The sequence below is a fragment of the Polypterus senegalus genome, chromosome 7 (genome assembly GCF_016835505.1).
Source record: "Polypterus senegalus isolate Bchr_013 chromosome 7, ASM1683550v1, whole genome shotgun sequence".
Taxonomy (NCBI): domain Eukaryota; kingdom Metazoa; phylum Chordata; class Cladistia; order Polypteriformes; family Polypteridae; genus Polypterus; species Polypterus senegalus.
In genome coordinates, this window is record NC_053160.1 from 128848040 (window position 1) to 128868019 (window position 19980).

The 19980-nt window shown below is 38.2% G+C and overlaps 1 protein-coding gene across 4 annotated transcripts in view; it reads left to right on the top strand.

Moving 5' to 3' along the window:
- The window catches only part of xrcc4 (X-ray repair complementing defective repair in Chinese hamster cells 4), a 442595-nt gene that overhangs the window by 307715 nt on the left and 114900 nt on the right, over positions 1-19980 (top strand). The gene's annotated exons all lie outside the window — the stretch shown is intronic.

Below are 19980 nucleotides of genomic sequence, written 5' to 3' on the forward strand. Positions count from 1 at the left end.
CAGCATCAACGTGTTTCACTGTGTAAAGAGTTTTGCTCTTTTGTGTTTATATTTGTGCATAGTCAAGCCCTTCATTATGGCTCCAAAACGATCTGCTACTGCTTCAGGGGCTGTGCCCAAGCGCAAACAGAAGATGTTAACGATTGCCGAAAAGGTAAACGTTTTGGATTTGTTGAAGGCTACGATTCTTTTTATTTAAAAAGTAGGAAAGGAATATAAGATCTACGCGCAGTGTCCTTTTAACCAGGGTGCAAAACAAGTTGTAAGTGGATGTAATAAGGCAGTAGTCTGGATGGAATCTGCTTTAGGGATTTGGATTGAAGACTGCCAGAAGAAGAACAACGGCAGTGCTACACAATCGCCTGAAGTGGCTCCTTTAAGGGCTGTAACGCTCTCCTTTGTTGTGCAGTAAAATAAAACTCATTGTTATCGGACAAGTCATCGTGTTATTGTTCGTGAGTAACCATAATTAATTTTCTACTTGCAGTACTTAGTACACGTACGTACGTTTAGTGTCACTGTACACACACATTTACTGTATACTATTTTTGTTGCATTGTATGTATTTATTGCTGGTGGCATGTCTATCGTAATGGCTGTAACATGTGATATCGGAGACACTCAATATCTTTAAAATAATATTTAGGTTTTACTGTATATAAACAGTGTGTTTATATACATAATTTCAATGAATCTTACCTAATATCTAAAAGAATACAAAGGGATTATGCTGTATAACTCTGCAGGGAATATTTATAAACAGTGTGGGAGAGTGTATAAGGGCTTAAAATATATAAAAATAACCATAGAAATATATAGTTTCTACTTCGCGGATTTTCACCTATCGCGGCGGGGTCTGGAACGCAACCCCCACGATCGAGGAGGGATTACTGTATATATATATATATATATATATATATATAGATATGAGAACAACACTCATATCAATGACAAACCAATTACATTAACAATCATGTTACGTTATTTTTAAAATTTTTCCTTTTTTTTCATAACTTCTTTAACACACTACTTCTCCGCTGCGAAGCGCGGGTATTCTGCTAGTATATGATATTTTGAAGAAATCATTTTATGACCTGAGTAGTACAAATCAGAAAACATCATCGCACTAATGCAATATTATTTGAAAACAAACAGTGTCAGATCGGGTGTGAATTTACGCTAGCGCCATTACTTTGAGTCAGATCAGGAGAGGCGAGGGGGGGCAGTGTTAGAGCGTGATTGTGATTGAGAGTATGAAACTGAAAAAAGATAACTTTTACAAGTACCATAAATTTATACAAAATGTCCCATATATTTGTCTCTTTCTTTTTTTTCTCCGTGCTGCATTGACATCGTGCACCAGAAGGCGTGAGTTTATTCAGTGCAGCAGGATCAACGCACATGTACTGTGCAAGGCATGCATGGGGCCACTGTGAAAAGAAAAGTGTTCATGGCTCATATTGCAGAGGAAGTTCGTCGCCACATCTTGCTAGACAAGGCAATGGAAAAAGAAAAGGATGATGCAACATTGACAAGCTGTTGTTCCAAGACAACCGCTTCCCCAGGAAAGTAAACTGAGTCAGCGTCAAGTGTCCTTTAAATGTAATAGAAACCACAGCATAGAGAAAAGTGTGCGCATTGCAACAGGTACACACGTCGTAAATGTAGGAAAGATAGTTCTTGCAGCACAGAGAAAAAAAGAAACAGACAAATATATGGGACATTGGGCATAAATTTTTGGTACTTGTAAAAATTAGCTTTTTTCAGTTTTATTCTCTCAATGACAATCACGCTGTAACACGCCCCAATCCACCCTCCCCCGCCTGTCCTGATCTGACACTAAGTAACAGCGCCAGCGTAAATTCACACCCGATCTGATGCTGTTCGTTTTCAAATTATATTGTATTAGTGAGATGATGTTTTGTGATTGGTACTATTCAAGTCATAAAATGATTTCTTTAAAATATCATATATACCACAGGTGTCGAACTCTAGGCCTGGAGGGCCGCAGTGGCTGCAGGTTTTCATTCTAACCATCTTCTTCATTAGTGACCAGTTTTGCTACTAATTAACTTCTTTTGCTTTAGTTTTAATTAACTTGACTCAGACCCCTTAGTTGTCTCTTTTTCTTTAATTAGCAGCCAAACAATAATGAGACACAAAACAAGCTACCACATGACCAGCTCACCTGTGCCCATCACACAATATCTGAAAATAAAGAAAAGTGAAGGTCTCAGTAAGGCTGATCTCTCAGGTCACCAAAACGTTTGACGAACAGAAAATCAACAGTTTTGGAAATGTCTGCTGTGGCAGAATGAGAGCAGCAACAAAGCACAAAATAAAATAACAGGCTTAATTAATTAACAGCAAGAATCAGCTTCTCTTTAATAGATTGGTTAGAGTGAAATTGGTTGGAGTTTGAAATCCCAGTTTAGCTGCTCATCTGTTGGCTCGTTTCAAGTCTCATTTCTGTTTGGCTGCCATTTCATGAAGAAACGAATCAATTCAGAGGACTGAATCCTTAAAAACAGGGCTATTAAAATGAAGGGAAAATTAGTTAATTAGCAGTGAAAACTGGTCAATAATTAGGAAAAGGGTCAGAATGAAAACCTGCAGCCACTGCGGCCCTCCAGGCCTGGAATTTGACACCCCTGATATATACCTTTGTCTTTGTTTTTTTTTTGTTTTTTTGATTATTATTTATTATTAAAACATGAAAAAGTTTTTGTTTTAACAATGTGTTTTCTCAGATTACTGTAGAAACGGAACACACATGAAATGCATGTGTTCCAAATAACGATCTATTATTTACACTCTAAATCTCCGGCAGTTCACGCTCAGCTAATCAAACAAGGCACGAGCTGAGAGAATTTAGTGAACGTTCTGCGAAGGTGGGGGATGGAATAGCAGGCTGCTTGCTGCTTGTCTTAATCGGTACATTTACAGGACAAAAGACGCTGATTGAGAGGTGCGAACGGATTTAGGGTGGGCCGGATTTACGAGTTTTCTCGTAGGCTCTGGTAATTCTAGTGTTAACAAAGTGCTTGTTCGGTGCGGTTTCTATACTGTAGTCCAAAAGGGGATTTGTATGATGCATTTACAGTGGTGTGAAAAACTATTTGCCCCCTTCCTGATTTCTTATTCTTTTGCATGTTTGTCACACAAAATGTTTCTGATCATCAAACACATTTAACCATTAGTCAAATATAACACAAGTAAACACAAAATGCAGTTTTTAAATGAAGGTTTTTATTATTTAGGGAGAAAAAAAATCCAAACCTACATAGCCCTGTGTGAAAAAGTAATTGCCCCCTGAACCTAATAACTGGTTGGGCCACCCTTAACAGCAATAACTGCAATCAAGCGTTTGCGATAACTTGCAATGAGTCTTTTACAGCGCTCTGGAGGAATTTTAGCCCACTCATCTTTGCAGAATTGTTGTAATTCAGCTTTATTTGAGGGTTTTCTAGCATGAACCGCCTTTTTAAGGTCATGCCATAGCATCTCAATTGGATTCAGATCAGGACTTTGACTAGGCCACTCCAAAGTCTTCATTTTGTTTTTCTTCAGCCATTCAGAGGTGGATTTGCTGCTGTGTTTTGGGTCATTGTCCTGTTGCAGCACCCAAGATCGCTTCAGCTTGAGTTGACGAACAGATGGCCGGACATTCTCCTTCAGGATTTTTTGGTAGACAGTAGAATTCATGTTTGCATCTATCACAGCAAGCCTTCCAGGTCCTGAAGCAGCAAAACAACCCCAGACCATCACACTACCACCACCATATTTTACTGTTGGTATGATGTTCTTTTTCTGAAATGCTGTGTTCCTTTTATGCCAGATGTACCAGGACATTTGCCTTCCAAAAAGTTAAACTTTTGTCTCATCAGTCCACAAGGTATTTTTCCAAAAGTCTTGGCAATCATTGAGATGTTTCTTAGCAAAATTGAGACAAGCCCTAATGTTCTTTTTGCTTAACAGTGGTTTGCATCTTGGAAATCTGCGATGCAGGCCGTTTTTGCCCAGTCTCTTTCTTATGGTGGAGTCGTGAACACTGACCTTAATTGAGGCAAGTGAGGCCTGCAGTTCTTTAGACGTTGTCCTGGGGTCGTTTGTGACCTCTCGGATGAGTTGTCTCTGCGCTCTAGAGGGGTAATTTTGGTCGGCCGGCCACTCCTGGGAAGGTTCACCACTGTTCCATGTTTTTGCCATTTGTGAATAATGGCTCTCACTGTGGTTCGCTATAGTCCCAAAGCTTTAGAAATGGCTTTATAACCTTTACCAGACTGATAGATCTCAATTACTTCTGTTCTCATTTGTTCCTGAATTTCTTTGGATCTTGGTATGATGTCTAGCTTTTGATGTGCTTTTGGTCTACTGCCTTGTCAGGCAGCTCCTATTTAAGTGATTTCTTGATTGAAACAGGTGTGGCAGTAATCAGGCCTGGGGGTGGCTACGGAAATTGAACTCAGGTGTGATGCACCACAGTTAGGTTATTTTTAACAAGGGGCAATTACTTTTTCACACAGGGCCATGTAGGTTTGGATTTTTTCTCCCTAAATAATAAAAACCATCATTTAAAAACTGCATTTTGTGTTTACTTGTGTTATATTTGACTAATGGTTAAATGTGTTTGATGATCAGAAACATTTTGTGTGACAAACATTCAAAAGAATAAGAAATCAGGAAGGGGGCAAATAGTTTTTCACACCACTGTATTGTAATACAGTAATCCCTCGCTACTTTGCGGTTCACTTTTTGCGGATTCACGACTTTGCGGGTTTTTAAATATACAGTAGTAGTAGTATTTCCTAGTCTAAGAACAACAAAACAAGTTCAGTGACTAAGTGCGTTGTAACAAGGGCTGTGATTGGTACATGGGAGGGAGACGACAAATCATAGCTTCCCGCTTTCTAATCGGGCCCGTGATTGGTGCTTTGACTGATGCCCAGATCCCACAGCATCTCCCCTTGTCTCTCTGTCGCGGCCATTTCACTTCAAGCTTTCGCCGAGCGGTTTACTTTACACTGTACTGTGTGTGATTTTTTTGTGGTTTCTTTGTGTTGGACTTCGCTTCAATTTTCACCCCCTGCAATGGCTTCCAAACGTGCTCCTTCTTCCAAGGCTGGTGCTGAGCCTAAACGGCAACGAAGAATGGTGACGATTGCTGAGAAGGTGAAACTTCTGGATATGTTGAAGGAAGAAGGAAGGGAGAACGTTCGCGGCTGTGGCTGCAGACTGGCTAAGGATCTGCAAGAGCGATCAAAGGAATGGGACGACGATATGGTTCGATCGGTCCAATTTTGCAACAAGGTCGACGACGTCATGACCGCCTACAAGCTGCTCTTCGACCCGAAAAAGAAGCAGCGGCAGCAGCTGCCAATCACAATGTTTTTGCAGCCTCGCAAAAAAGAGCCAGTTCATACTACTACTACGGATACACCTTCGGAAACCGTGGAAGAGGTGCCCCAGGAAATGGCACCACCGCCTGAAGAGACGTAAAATACAGTCATCGGCTACGCAGTAAAAGTCATCATCACCTTCATTGTCATCATTTTTACTGCACAGCATATTTATCACCATCATCATGTCATATATAGGTACGTGTACTTCGCTATACAGTAACTGTAAAGTTATCTACCGATTTCATATTACTTAACAGTTGTCCCTGTTATTAATAAAGGGTGGGTTGTAAACAGTACAGGGAGGGTTTAAAAACATCCAAATACACTTAATAACGTTAGCCGACTTGTTGACCAACAACAAGCGTTACCTGGTAGGTAACCACCCACACAGTCAGATTGTGATTCACACTACGAATGCCTTGAATGTAATTACACCGATCTACATACTGTCAAGTAAACAAACCACATACCGTGGTGCAACGTGAGAGGCTTCGCCTCTGACGCTGATGCCCGAGGTTCAATTCCCGAGAGGGAGTGCAGTGAGTGTGTACGCCTCATGAGCCCAGAATTAGGGCGAAACACGTGTCGCGTACTCTTTGCGTTATTTGACAGTAAAAACTATTTCATATATATATATATATATATATATTTATATATATATTGTCATAAATAGGGGACGCTCTCACTCCCTTGAACCCCTGTCCACGTAAAAGTCCAAATGTTGACTGTTAAATTGCCACAGTGCACAAAGCACCCTCTCCTCCACTATTCTCATATACAAATCACCAATAACAATAATATAATCCTCCACTCCCAGACGCGTTGCCACCCTTCCACCCAGCTCAGCTTGCCATCTGGGAGCTCCCATAGTCCTCTTATATTCCCTGACCCGGAAGTGTTCCAATCCCCAGTCCATGTGACTCTCAATCCCTTCCAGGTCAGGTACAAGTCCTTTCTTTTCACCCAGGAAGCCCATCGCTCTTCCTTTGACGAACTTCCGGGTTAAAGGGCACAAAGAAGTCTTCGGTCCTCCATGCAGCTCCCTCTTGCGGCCCCTGTGGTATCCAACAGGGTCTTGTATAAAAACTACATGTCCCATTACTCCCTGCTGGTCTTCAGGGCACCTCCATATTGCAGGGAGGACTCCATCTGGTGGCCTGGAGGTATTGGCCGGGATGACAAGCCGGGCACTTCTCACAATATATATATATATAAAAATATATAAAGAAAGAAAGACAGATATAGATGTATAAACTGTATGTTACCATACAATGATTTATACAATACAATAATTTATTTTGAGTTTACATAGCCACCATTACACTTCTCAATTAGCTGCTAAACCTGTTCCTCTTTCTCTTTATATTTCATAATTGAATTAATGTATATATAAGAATTTAACATTAATAACAACATTTATTTATATAGCACATTTTCATACAAATGACATAGCTCAAAGTGCTTTACATGATGAAGAAAGAGAAAAGAGAGACTAGAGGTTAGTACAGATTGCGGAGCCACCAGGAATAATATTGATAATTAAATGCATATACAGAGTATCAGGATTAAACTAAAATGAAGCTATGAAAAAGCCATGTTAAAATAATGAGTTTTTAGCATTTTTTTAAAGTGCTCCACCGTATTAGCCTGGTGAATTCCTATTGGCAAGCTATTCCAGATTTTAGGTGCATAACAGCAGAAGGCCACCTCACCACTTCTTTTAAGTTTAGCTCTCAGAGTAATAAGCAGACCCTAAACTTTGAAGATCTAAGGTTACCATTTGAAGTGTAAGGTAAATGTGTAGAGACATTCTGAAATATAGGATGGAGCGAGATTATTTAAGGCTTTGTAAATCATAAGCAGTACTTTAAAGTCAATTCTAACTAACAGAGGTAACCAATGTAGTGACATCAAAACTGAAGAGATGTGCTCAGATTTTCTTTTCCTAGTTAAGATTCTAGCTGCTGCATTCTGCACTAATTGCAATTGATTGATGTCTTTTTTAGGTACTCCTGTGAGGAGTGCGTTACAGTAATCTAGCCTACTGAAAATAAAATCGTGAACTAATTTCTCAGCATCTTGTAATGTTATAAGAGATCTAGTAATCTGATTTATATGTGATTTAAAATTCAGGGCAGAGTCAATAGTTACCCCTAAATTCTTTATCTCCATCTTGACTTTTAATACATCAAGTTTATTTCTAATAACCTCATTATATCCATTTTTGCCAGTCACTAAAATTTCAGTTTTTTCCTTATATAGTTTGAGAAAATTAGTACTCATCCATTCAGAAACAGAAGTAAGACATTTTGTCAGTGAATCAAGAGTGTTGGGGTCATCAGGCGCTATTGATAAATACAGTTGTGTGTCATCAGCATAGCTGTGGTAGCTGACGTTATGCCCCGAGATAATCTGACCTAACGGAAACATGTAAATCGAAAAGAGCAGCGGACCCAGGATACAGCCTTGTGGAACACCATATAGAATATCATGTGTCTTTGAAGTATAATTACCACAACTAACAAATAATTTTCTACCTGCCAGGTAGGACTCAAACCAATTTAAAACACAGCCAGAGAGGCCCACCCATTGACTACGGCTATTTCTAAGAATATTGTGATCAATGATATCAAATGCAGCACTCAGATCTAAGGGGATGTGGACAGATAAACGGCCTCTGTCTGCATTTACCCACAAGTCATTTACTACTTTAATGAGTGCAGTTTCTGTACTGTGATTTGTTCTGAAACCCGACTTAAACTTATCAAGAATAGCATGTTTACTGAGGTGGTCGTTTAGCTGCATAATGACTGCCTTCTCTGGGATTTTACTTAAGAAAGGCAGGTTAGAAATAGGTCTAAAATTTTCAAAAGCAGAGGAGTCAAGATTATTTTTCTTGAGCAGGGGTTTATCTACAGCAGTCTTAAGACAGTCTGGGAAGACCCCCGTATCTAATGATGAGTTCGCTATGTCAAGAATACTATCAATTAGCATGCCAGATACTTCTTTGAAAAAACTTGTTGGTATTGGTTCAAGAAACCTAGGTGGGTGGTCTCAGTTGAGAAATTATTTTATATAAATCAGGTAAATCTATCCTGGTGAAAGAATTTAATTTGTTTATAATGGAGTACCAGAGTTTAAGAGGATTAATATTGCTATATTATTTCTAATATCAGTAATTTTTTTATTAAGAAAATACAGCAAAAACCTCACAAGTTTCACTGGAAGTTTTTTGGAGGCATTCCATTGAGTGACCTGGGTTTGAACAAAACAGGAATTCAAAATGATGTATTTCAAAAATGAGTAGAAGTTCAACATATTTAATGTATGTTTATAAATGTCTGCCAAGTTCTAAAACAATTTTAAATAGTTTCTTATAGTATGAATTTTGATTTTTGCTCTTTGCTCTAATTTTAAGTAAAATAAGACTACTTCTCCCGCAATGTCCTGTTAGGTGGGTTAGGACTTTTCCATCTAAGCAGGATACCACTGAATTTCTGCTTAGCCGATAGTAATTTATGGTGACTGGAGAGCAGAGTAAAGAAAACAGGGAGAAATTACTGCAGGATTACCTGTACATAAAATAGCATTACTGTTTCTTCCACAGTTGCATATTACACATAGTATAAAGCTAGACTAATGAACTGATTATTTTATCATCTCTTTATGTTTCAAATGACCAAGTTCATAAGTCTGTTCATTTCTTTTTCTGTGAAAAGATATAAAGATTTTGGAATTACATCTATTTTTTTTTTTTACCATTTAGCCTGCATAAATGTTAAGACAGGGATTTCCCTCTTGGTATTTAGAGATTCAGTTTTCCGATATTGGTGAATTACAATTTACATTTAAACAACGTTTACAGTCTGTATTCCTTTAATTGAAAACCCACCATAAATAAAAAATGAATAGAAAAAAATAGGATAAGCTGTTTACCAACAAATAAATAATATCAAATATTGATATCTGCTGTTGTATGTGAGCAAATACTTGTTGCTTTTATTTTAGTACTTGTAGTTTGTAAGTTTTATCAATTTTAGTAAAACAAGCACAATAAAAACACCCAAAACAGGTAATTTTATTGTACAACATTAAGATCATTATTAAAATTTTTTGGGTATATAAAAATATGAAAATGAAGGCTGAAAGATCATTCTGAGGATTTTAGAGATGAAGTAATAAAAATTCGTAGGAATTCAGTGGTAGGTGTTTGGACTCAGTGAGTAAGAGTCTTCCTTCAAAACAAATCTTCCAAGCAAGTAGACATGAGAAAAACTACAGAGAATTCAGCGATCACAATAAAAATCTACAAAATTCAGTTTCTAAAAGTGAGATAAATGTGAAAGTTATTTTTATAGCTATGTTGTGCTCTGAAATGGCATTAGGCCTTTAAAGAAAGCAAATGTGTCCCAAAGTTCCTTTAAAAAATGCCACTTCAGGGGTAGGACTGTCAATTCCTGACTAGTAATGAAAGAGCAAACACAGGATCTTTATAAATAAAAGATTTATTATCACAATATGCTCAGTGCCATATTATACATACTGTAAGTAGCTCTAACTATTAGTGGTGATGCAAGATTTTAACATTTAGGTTTAAGAACAGACATGCGAAGCCCACTGAAAATACCCAGATCTTTCAGAAGGAATCAGACCTTTGTTTGTTTTTTTTTGTTTTTTTTTTTTAAGCATTTCCCGACTGTGCTGCTTTACATATACAGGTAGTCCCCAGGTTACGGACATCCGAACTACGACTTACGAATGGGGCTGCAGCTGTGACGCATGTGCCTCAGTAACTATTACTCCTTCATCTTCAGCCTGGGGACACTGCAAACGGAGGCTGGAGGGGGGCAATTTTGCTGCTTGCGCAGTGACCCTCGGGCGGTGGCAAGCAGTGGCCTGTGGTCAATAGTCACCGGGGCCACAGCTATCGCTCGTGTTCAGTACGGAGGCTTGATGGAGTGGAGGAGAGTGTTTCACTACCCGCCTTTGGCTGCACCGTGTTCGTTCTCGGTGGGCAAACGCTGCAGGCAGCATACTGTAGTGGAGGTGACTGTATGGTGGGCGAATAGTGAACCGCCCCTCGCCGCCCGATTCATTCTCAATAGCAAGCCTGCTTGTACTGTTACACACATAGCAGGAAGTTGTCTCTCATTCAGTACATCAGACGTGCTGATGACGAGTGCCTTCCTGCTGTGATAGCGTGTACAGTGCTGTGCAGAAGAGCTCATCTTAACCTTTTGCCTTCACCCTTCAAGAATGTCTCTGAAGCACAAATTTGATGCAAGTGCTGGTGATACAGTAAAGAAGAGAAAAACCATCACCATTCAAAATAAAGTAGAAATAATAAAAAGGTCAGAAAGAGGTGAAACTCCATCATTCATTGGCAGAGCACATGGTTATAGTCGGTCAACAACAGTAATTATTAAAATAATGTACCTGTTCCAACTTACATACAAATTCAACTTAAGTGCAAACCTACAGTCCCTATCTTGTACGTAACCCGGGGACTACCTGTATTTCCCTTGTTTTCGACTGTCTTATTTAAATTATTTTTTATTTGATGTATTAATGTGAAAATGTTAGTGCTACTATTTAAATATCCTGAAGCTTATAACTGTTGCCCTGTAGGAGAATTTTCTGTGGGCACCATGCTAAGAGAAATGTGATACAGAATGGTTGAGACAACAGCTGTATTATCCTTCAACATTAGACACCAGACAGTCACATTAGATGAACATTGTGGATGAGTATCCCTTAAATGAAGATCAGGGAGTTCTTTGGAAGACTTATGGGCCAGTATAGGTGGCTTATTTAGGAGCATCAGTAAACCTAGTAGTAACTTTAATTATACAGTATACTTGAACTTATGACTAGAACAAGTTATAAATGGTCATTTCATTCCAGAGCTTGCTGAATTTGGAAGAACAGAGAATTGAAAGAGACAATTCAAAACAGAAAGCAGAATGTAGATTTTGAAAAGAATAGAAGGGGAAGTGAGATTTTAAAAATCCTTTTCTTAATCAGGGCCAGTGGGAAAACTTGTGTTTAGTTTATATAGTTTATTCATTCCTTTGCTTAACTCCATTTGATTCATTATTTAAGTTTTGGCTTATTTATTTAGTTTTTGTAAACTCTGAAGTACAATTAGTCACTATAACTGATTTCAGTTGTATAAGTATATTATACACAAATATTTCATTTTTCTGATGGCAGTAGTTTTGCATTAGAAAGTGAGGACAACACAATTATTATTTTGTACATTTTATTTTATCTTTGACTATAATGTTTTCAGACAGCTCACTGAATATCTAACAACTATCTGTAAGTATTGCTGTCTTCCAGAAGTGAGAATTAATTGATATAAAATGGGTCAAATTAACTTTGGAAAAATTTGAAACTCAAGTTACTTGCGTCTTAGCAAAGTGACTTTGAAATGTAAAAGCTTGGTCCAGTATGACTTCAATCATTAATCAGTCTCTGGTTTTCAAGTCCTAACCTATGGCCAAATCTTTGAATCATTTCCTCTCTTGTAATCAGAAACACAGAAAATCTCCAGTTCTCCAAAAACAGTATGCAGTATTTTTTTTTTTCCTCTTCTTTTTTCTTTCCCAGAAATAAAGAGTATTTTGTAGAGTGTAGCTCTAAGGACAACAGTTATATTTAACCAGATGTGCACAACTAATGACAACTTTTATTTAAAGAGTATATAGTTTATGAGGTTGTGGGAAATAATATAGTATTAAACAAATTCATCCAACTTGACAAACTAGAGCAAGAAAAAAAATCTTTTTTCATGCATTATAGGTTATTTACTAGTGATTATTGACAATAAAATCTTTAATGATTAAACCACATTAGATGTTATGGCATATTTAACTAATGTCAATGTAATTCAATTGGAAATGTCCTCAACTTAACCAAAGGTACTTACTATGCATATGCATTTTAAACCATTTACTTTCTTCTGTCTGCAGATGATAGTACAGAACATACAATTTAATGATCACCACTGGTGCTGTTCAGACTAATTGACTGATTACATTTGTATCTCAGCATTTAATTATCAAGTAATCTCACCTTTAATTGTATTCTCCTTTAACTGAAAATACACTCAGTCATTAATCTTTAACCTACTAAGTTATTCTATAATCACATGTAATAGTTATTTTTTCCCCTTTTAGAAATTAGTGTAATGTTAACAATACTGGTTAGAGGCTTATTAATCATGTTCTTTGGTTCGGTCACTTTAAAGATTTCAACATTTATGAAAGTTCTTTCCTTTGTTTAAATATGCTCTGGCATATTTATAAATAGAAAATCACAGCTCTTTTATGGATTGATTATATTGTATTCATATAATACATGGATCAAATTACATGCAGAATATGAGGAATTGCTGCCAGTCATGTATTGTATTTTAGTTGTAACTAGTAGGTTTTAGATCTAAAATATGAATTTGCAGTGCTTTGTTTAGTATTTTTTTTTTCAACCCAAGATTAAATGTTATTTTAAATAAACACCATCAGATTTCCCCTTGGGATTAATAAAGTATCTATCTATCTATCTATCTATCTATCTATCTATCTATCTATCTATCTAAATCATATACTACAAAACAATCACAGAGATTAAAACACATGTACATACAAAAACTTTTCTTTCATCTCTGTAGATTCATGCTGTAACATTAACGCAAACAGTCAAACGTGCAGTTTTTAAATTTTATAAAATATGCAAATGAAAATGTCAATTTGCATTATGCAATCAAAAAAGACATTAGATTTGATTTTAGTTTAATTGTATTAATTTTAGAGAACCTCCCAAACAAACAAATATATATGCCACTATCTGTCACAATATATACAGTGGAACCTCGGGTCATGAATGTCTTGGAACACGTACAAATCGGGTTACGACCAAAAAGTTCGCCAAACTTTTGCATCTGTTCACGACCACACACTCGGGTGACGAACCAGCCAGTTTCCCTTCTGGTTCATATACGCGAATGATTTCCGCACATGTTTAATCTCTCCCTTTGCATTCCCTGTGCAGTGAGTAAGAGAGAGAGCGAGAGAGGGAGCGAGCGAGCGTGCGAGAAGGCAGTTAAAGAATGCACCTATCTTGTTTTTAAAAAGACTACTTTGAACATTTTTTTAATCTTATATTTAATGAAGACTTTTTTCTATTGGATTTTAACCTCCACTTCACTTCTGTTTTTATGGGATCATTTATTTATTGAAGGATTCTGAAAGCACTGCACTTTAATTTGGACCTTGTTTTTGATTGTTGTTTTGTTGATTTTAAATAAAAGCACTTGGCACTTTTTGCACCCTTCGATTGCTCCATTGTAGTGCCTCACTTTTGTGCTAATTGGTAACATTACAGACGGTGACGGGTTTAAGGGCTCCTGGAAGCGAGATGGGAGCATGCAGGGAGCATGCAGCGAACCCGCATCTTCACAGACTTTACCTCAAAACTGTAATCTCCTCTCCACCAGTTCCTCCTCACTTCCTTCATGCCAGAACTTGACTTACGGATTTTTCAAATGTTCGTTTTTTTCCCTGTGCTTAAAACTCATTAAAAAAAGTGTTTTTAAGGCTATAGCGTGGACTCTTGCAATGTTCGTTTTCTCTGTTCAACGTTTTCTCAGTGTTATTCAATGTTTTTGTGCTTAAAAATCTTTGAAAAAAATATATTTACCATGCAATACAATTTATTTTTGTATAGCCCAAAATCACACAAGAATTGCTGCAATGGGCTTTAACAGGCCCTGCCTTTTGACAGCCCCCCAGCCTTGACTCTCTAAGAAGACAAGGAAAAACTCCCAAAAAACCTCAGTAAGGAAAAAATGGAAGAAACCATGGGAAAGGCAGTTCAAAGAGAGACCCCTTTCCAGGTAGGTTGGGCGTGCAGTGGGTTTCAAAAAGAAGGGGATCAATACAATACAATATAATACAGTGGAACCTCGGTTCACGACCATAATTGGTTGTGACCCAAAGCAATTTCCCCAATAGAATTGTAAGTAAATACAATTAATCCATTCTAGACTGTATGAACTGTAAGTAAATATATATTTGTTTTAGTTTTTAAGCACAAATATAGTTAATTATACCATAGAATGCACAGGGTAATGGTAAACTAAATGTAAAACCATTGAATAACACTGAGAAAACCTTGGACAACAGAGAAAACTAACACTGCAATAGTTCGCTCTATAGTGCTAAAAACCGCTCGCTAAAAACACTTTTTTTAATGAGTGTTAAGCACAGGGAAAAAATTAACATTTGAAAAATCCGTAATTTAATAAACCACCAAGAAAAGTAACATTACAACAATGTATGCTACGAACCGATCGCTGTAAACAGAAATGAAAACAAAAACAAGCCCCGTGCCTTCTTTAACTGCCTTCTCTACCTTATGCATCCAACTCTCTCTCTCATGTGTGCGTGTGTCTCTCTCTCGTGTGCCTGTGTGTGTGTCTCTCTCTCTCGTGAGCCTGTGTGTGTGTGTCTCTCTCCCTCGCACGCCTGTGTGTGCGTCTCTCTCTCTCGCGCGCCTGTGTGTGTGTCTCTCTCGTGCGCCTGTGTGTGTGTCTCTCTCGCGCGCCTGTGTATGTGTGTGTCTCTCTCGCGCTGTGTGTGTGTCTCTCTCTCGTGCCTGTGTGTGTGTCTCTCTCTTGTGCACCTGTGTGTGTCTCTCTCTCTCTCTTGCACGCCTGTATGTGTGTGTGTCTCTCGCTCACTCGCTCGCTCGCTGCACAGGAAATGCACAGGGAGAGACTGAAAATGTACAAACCAAAAGGGAATCTGGCTTGTTCGTATACCGAGTGTGTGGTCGTGAACAGAGGCAAAAGTTTGGCAAATTTTTTGGTCGTAAACCGATTTGTACGTGAACCAAGACGTTCCTGAACCGAGGTTCCACTGTACACACAACAGAACAAATCCTCAATACAGTAAAAAAAATAAACATTTTACAAGTACGGAGCAGAATTTAACATTAGATGAAATCACATAATATGAGTTAGATTTGTTTGGAGTCCTGTAGACCTCATCCATCAACCTGACACCCCCATTTGGCCATTCCACAGCTGAAACAGCACTAGGCCAGCCAATCCGATGAAAGGACCCCTCTACCCCACGATTCCTGCGATCCTCCATCAGGGATGACTTTACTTTAGGCAGGCAAAACAATTTGGCAGGTGGGCTGTGGCACCAAGTGCCACATTTGAGTACCGAGAAGAGAAACAGAATAGGTGAGGGTTAGTAACACATTATAACTATCATGTTACTTATGTTTTATTTTAGTGCTAATGACTAACAACAGAGATGCAATCTGTACAGTTAATCAGCAGCTCTAGTCAGGATACGCTAAACTGAAGTTGTGAGTCTTCAGCTGGAATTTAGAAGCTGAGACCGAAGGGGCATCTCTTATAGTAGCAGGCAGACCATTCCACAGTTTAGTGGCCCTGTAACTAAAAGCTCGACCTCCCACTGCTTAACAATTAGAGACATTTTAAAGTGAAGTTCAGCTTTTCAAATATCAGAAACTCAATTCAGGATGTTCAGGGATATCTAAAATGTCCTTTTCATGAATTTTAAGATACCTAACATTTGTTTTGAGATAATTTAACCTTTTTTAAAAGTTCCTGTTGTTTCAGTTGAGTTTATTTTGAGATCTTTTGAAATGCACTACAGATATCTGAAAATTGTATTCCTGCCTTTTTAAAGATACAGTATCTGAAATGAAATGTATTTTTAAGTATCTGAAATGGAACAGAGACTAATTTTAGTACTTCATGCAGGACATATGAGAAATAGCAAACTGTATTTTAGATATCATTAAACATAAGTCAGTGTAAAGTTACCGAAACTGCAGTCTATGATATCTTAAAATAGCTTCTTGTGCATTTTTAAAATATAACAAATGCTTTTCTAAATATCTTAAAGTAATTTCCTCTACAACTCTAGACATCTCAGAATTAGTTCAAGTTGTCTTAAATTGATGTGAAGGCTGCTTTACTACCTGGAGAGCTTATTCTTTAGCTTCTGCTTTCAGTCATTCCTGGCAGTGAAAAGTGATTGCCAAGTGCTGGTGCTGATGGAAAGAGCCTTGAGGTTTCGCTTGCTGTCATCTTTAAAATGCAGCTTTGGTCTTCCTAACTCCTTTTTCCGTATCACTAACTTGCCTAAGAAGAATGTCTTTTGTTTTTTAGCCATCTTTCAAGTGGTTGATATGTCCCAACCAGTGTAAACATCTCTTCTTAGGCAATGTAAATATGGAAGTGGTGCTTGCCCTCTTTAGTACTGTTTATTGGGGATCTTGTCTTGCCAGGTGATTCCCATTATTCCCCTGAAGCCTCTGTTCTTGTTTTGCATGCAGAGTCCATATTCCCCTTCCATAGAGCATGATGCTTAGAACATATGCATCATACACTTGGACTTTGGTATGCATAGTCAGTTTGATGTTGGTTCAGACTCTTTAACAGGCTAGAGAAAGTGGTGGCTGCTTTCCTGATAATGTCATCACAGCCAAAATAGATAAACTCATTGATAACTTCCAAATGATAATTGGCAATGCTGAAGGATGTTGGCTTTATGGCATCTTGGCCCATCGCCTGCAACTTGTTCAGACTAATTTTGAGGCCAAACTCCTTGCAAGAATCTGCAAATTGAGTCATTAGATACTGTAGTTCATACTGTAAGTGAATTGTAATAGCCACATCATCTACCAACAGGAAGTCTTTAAGGCAACTTGTCTGCGCTGTGGTCTTGACTTTGAGCCTGTGTAAAGCTGGATACCTTCTGTGTAATTCAGCAAGACAGAGAAGTTGATGCCATGGCACAGCCCTGATTTACTCCATTGTAGATGTGGAAAAGCTTGGATGTGTAGCCATCATTCACAACTGTCCCATTAAAATCATCATGAAAAGACTTGACAAAACTGATGTCCAGGATTATGATTAGGCCTTTCTTTCTCACAAGATTAAAAGCATTAGTGAGATTGATGAAGGTGATAGGAGGAGGCCTATTATGTTCCCTGAATTTTCCCCTGCAGTTCTCTGTGGGAAAAATATTATCGATTGTTGGATCTCTCAGCTTTAAACCCACATTGGCACATCACCTGGCTGTTCTCTAGATTTATTTTCCGATAGCTCGGAGGGCCTGTAGGTTTCCCTTATTATGCAATAATTTGTATGCTGTTAATGCTCATCTCTTCTTCTTGAGCAAGGACATAATCTCCTCTGAGTGTGCATCAAACCAATCAGCAGATTTAGAGGTTCTCTTGCCAGAGGTGGATATGCCAGTGTTGCAGATGGTATCTCTATGGTACTCCCACCTCTTTCTAATGTCAATGAAGGGAAAACTGGGAAAGGCTTCCTCAGGTGCATGCACAGACTCCTTCAGCTTATCAGGGTTTGGAGTTTTGCATTTTTTGATACATAACCACTCTAGGAAGGAGGAGAGGCAGAATTTTTCTTGCTGTTTCATCTTACTGCAGGCAAGACAGTGGTCAGTGTCACAGTCTGCACTCAGGTAACTGCAAGCCAGTTTCATGTTGTGGAGATTGCTGCATTTTGTAAGGATGAGATGAATCTGATGTCAGTTTTTAGATCTTGGGTGCCTCCATGAAACCTTATGCAGTGGTTTGGTTTTAAAAAAGGCACTGTCTGTTCTAATTCATCTTTCCTGTTTCAAACTGACCCAAGCAGGTTGGCCAACAGTAATGATCAATGCCAACTTGAGCATTAAAACCCCCTAAGACAAACAGTGATTCCCGATGAGGGACTTTACTGATGAATGCACTGAGATCATCATAACATTTTTCTTCCTGGGTAGAGTGTAGTGTAGGTGCATAGGCATTGATTATAGCAATTAGACACCTTGATGCCTGAACCCTTAGCAGCCTCTTTGTTCCACCAGTTGATGGCATGATAGAACTAATTAGTCTGTTTCTTATTACAAATCCAACACCATATTCTCAGGTTTCTTCAGGTGGCTAACCCTGCCCAAAAGAAGGTGAAATCTTTCTCTGTAAGGTGTCCTGAGAAAGGTGGTGTTTCCTGAAGAGTAGTAATGCCCGTATAATTCATTATTGATGACAGTAGTCCTGTGAGTGTCCCTTATCACAGAGGATCTTGTGCATGTCACTTAGATCCTCCGTAAGGCCAGATGTCATAGATTTTATGTTCCAATTCCCTATCCTGAGGACATGGAGTTTCTGAGATTTTCTTGTTTTACATAGTATAAGTTTAATGATCCACCTTTCAGGTTTCCTATGCTCCACACATCCAGTGGAGCAAGTGGACTAGATTAGGGCAGCATCTAATTGAATTGAATCTCTCCCACCATAAGTAACCCCTGGCGCCTTACTCTACACTAATCAGCCACAGAGGCTTAGAACCAGTAAACTGCTGCTTCCTTTGTTGTGTCAATGTTGCAAAGCGATGCTAGAGTGTCACCGCCAGAGGACATAAGGTATGGGGCATAAACTGCTGCCCATACACTAGGTACACACTCTCCACACCACTGATGTTGTCCAAGGGAAGGGCAAGTGTTAATACCACTTGGGAGTAGTGTAGTCGAAGGAGTTGCCAGGATGAAGCCAAATTAACATTAAGCTGCTTTTGGCACTCTGATTCCTTTTTTCTTTTTTTTCAACTGGGTTTATTCTCAAAGCCTTTCCCTTGATTGGTTTCCCTTCTCCTAGATGAACCGCTATCCAAGATTGACAAGCCCCATTTGCCTTTTCATCTCATAATACATTATTTATTTATTTTTTAATTTTATTGACCTGTGCTTAGCGTGTGTATTTGTTTCTGACCTTTTTGTAATAAGTTTACAGTCGGCAATCTTTGCCACTTTCCATTTCATGTACAAGGTCTGTGGCAGCTCTTTATATTATGTTTCTTAATCTGTGAGGTTTACAGGCTTTTTTTTCCATTCCATGTTATAAAAGCAGGCTTGCTTTCAAACTTAAAGGCTATTGAGACTAGTTCCAGCTTTTTCCGAGTCTGAAGATAACATAAGATACATTGTAGTTTAAACAAAAGCAAAATTCCTTAAACTGACAGATAATCTTGGATGACAACACCTTAGTATCTTGCTGTCTTGTGCCCACCACGCACACGTCCAGAAATTTGTATATCTTTGTCATTAATTTGGTCTTGGCAATGTCAAAACTACTTTTATACATTTGCCCTCTTGTAAGATCTTAATGTTACAATTTCAAATTATGTGGAGCAGTTAGAAACAGGAAGTGATTGTAAAAACATCTTTTTAAGTGAGAACTATTTATTTTATTTTAGCATTCATTGTGTTCAGCTACAAATTGATCTTGATAAACTTTTTTCACTTTCAACAGCTAGTTAATGATTGCTTGAAATAAGGTTTCTTTCATCTTTTAATTTTAATATAATTATTATTTTGAAGTGCCATTGTGACTCTTTGTAAATTGACAAATTGTAGTCAATTAGTCACATGATGTCACATAATCAGATTCTCTACTGAGGCTGATTCAGTTCCCAGGAAAGTAAGACAGCTGTTTACAGATGTTGAACAGCCGAGAAGCATCAGTGTCC